The sequence below is a fragment of the Manacus vitellinus genome, unplaced genomic scaffold (assembly GCF_001715985.3).
Source record: "Manacus vitellinus isolate BGI_N305 unplaced genomic scaffold, ASM171598v3 scaffold_86_pilon, whole genome shotgun sequence".
Taxonomy (NCBI): domain Eukaryota; kingdom Metazoa; phylum Chordata; class Aves; order Passeriformes; family Pipridae; genus Manacus; species Manacus vitellinus.
Window position 1 is genome coordinate 1,462,449 of NW_021940851.1, and position 2,402 is coordinate 1,464,850.

Sequence of the window (2,402 nt, forward strand, 5' to 3'; positions counted from 1 at the left end):
TCCCCACCCTCCCAGGGAAGTGGGAAAGCCAAGTTTTATTTGGAGACAGGGAAACAGAAGTTTAGAGCAGCATCTCCAGGCCCTGTAAACAAAGCACCGAAAAAAAACACAGAACTAAAACGCTGCTCCCAACTCAAACCCCAAATATCTGACCAGAAAACACATCAGCTGGGATGTGGGAATGCCAGTGGGATTTGGGGGGCTTTTTTTGTCCAAGATTAAGGCTTTTGGCCAGAGCTGGGCCCGAAAGAGAAAGAAGGAAACAAGGAAACAAGGAGGAGAAGGTGAGAAAAGGAATTAACTTTTCACCTGTGAGGCTCCACCTGAGCACAGGCCACCTCTAAGCCGGTTGTTGTGGGATCAAGGATTAGGGGAATTAGGCTAAAGGTCGAGTTTACCTACAAAGAGGGTGTTAATTGAGACAATTTAGGGCTCTTCTCATGCTGAACATGAGCTCAGGCTGAGCTCCAGCAGAAACAGGGAAACTCTCGTTCCCTCACATTTGAACATCCTGGGAAGTTGATGCCTCCCAGCCTGGCCATAAATTAGCCAATAATTTCATTCTTAAGGCCTTTCCCACCCTGCCAGGCTCATGAAATTCAAGATTTCTTGTTCCAAACGCTGCTGGAATCATCTCACTGGGATTGTTTTGCTCCCTCAGGTTTCCTAATTCCCGTGTTGGATAAAAATCTCTGTTGAAAATTGTTCTGTGGATGGTCCTGGTCCTCGGGAGCGTTCAGGAATTAACAATGGGGGGATATTTTTGTGTGCTGAGCAGTGCCCACAGCTCCAAGGGGTCACATCCAGCCGGGAATTCCAACCCTCCACAGATAAAAGAGAGGAAAATAAACCTGAAGCTGCAAATTCCTGGGATCATGGAATGGTTGGGGTGGGAAGGGACCTCAAAGATCATCACAGCGAGTCATTAAAAGCTGTGGATGCACAGGAGAAATTCTCCTTCATTCAGGAGCAACTCGGTGGCAACAAATTATTTCCCTTTGTCCAGTTAATTTACAAATAAGGAGGAACAAAAGGCCCAAACTCAGCCCTGTTAATTCCATGAAATATCCACTTAAAATTGGATTTTGGGATCACAGCCTGCCCAGCATTTCTACTGAGCATTTCTACAGTACCTGCCCTTCCACTCCTGACACAGATCAGAAATAAATAAACTATTAAGTTATAATTCTGTGAAGAGAACAAAGCAAACAGAGTGCAGGTGAAAATTCAAATGTGAGATGTCTTGCAACACATTTATAGTTTTACTAATATTCACCTTATTTACATTAAAGAGATTAAAGATTAAATTTATGTGCGAAGGTGCTCTTAAAAGAAGAGAAAAATAAACCAATCTGAGGATTTTCCAACATTTCTGTTGCCTTGGGCCAGGCCCCTCGTGGTGTGGTGGGTATTTCCAGCCACAGGTGCTCTTATAAAAAAAAATAATCCCTAAAATCCAGTGAAATTAGGAAGGAAAAAATGCAAAATACGAGTTTATTTTCTCAAATAGATCTCCCTGAGAATAAAGCCACTCCAGGAGACATGGGATTTAGCAGAATGTGGGGCAGGGCAAGGAAAATTAAATGTAAAAATAGAGAGGGAAATGGAAAAATAAAGAGGGGAATGTAAAACTAAAGAGAGAAATGTAAAAATAAAGAGGGAAATGTGAAAATAAAGAGAGAAATGTAAAAACTAAAGAGGGAAATGTGAAACTAAAGAGGGAAATGTAAAAATAAAGAGGAAAATGTAAAACTAAAGAGGGAAATGTAAAAAAAAAAAGAGGAAATATGAAAATAAAGAGGGGAAATGTGAAAATAAAGAGAGAAATGTCAAAATAAAGAGGGAAATGTGAAAATAAAGAGGGAAATGTGAAAATAAAGAGGGAAAATGTAAAAATAAAGAGGGAAATGTGAAAATAAAGAGGGAAATGTAAAAAAAAGGAGGGAAATGTAAAAATAAAGAGGGGAATGTAAAATAAAGAGGAAAATGCAAAAATAAAGAGGGAAAATGTAAAAATAAAGAGGGAAATGTGAAACTAAAGACAGAAATGTCAAAATAAAGGGGGAAATGTAAAAATAAGGAGAGAAATGTAAAACTAAAGAGAGAAATGTCAAAATAAAGAGGGAAATGTAAAAATAAAGAGGGAAATGTAAAAATAAAGAGGGAAATGTTGAAAAAAAAGAGAGAAATGTAAAACTAAAGAGAGAAATGTCAAAATAAAGAGGGAAAATGTAAAAATAAAGAGGCAAATGTGAAAACAAAGAGGGGCATTAACTTGTGGATTGAAAGACTGACAAACTTCAGCTACACCTGAGCAGGGTTTAAATTCCTCTTGCCCAGTTTGGGACCATTTTCCTGCCCAGGCAATTCCATGTTTCACGAGTCAGGCTTGGGTTGTGTCT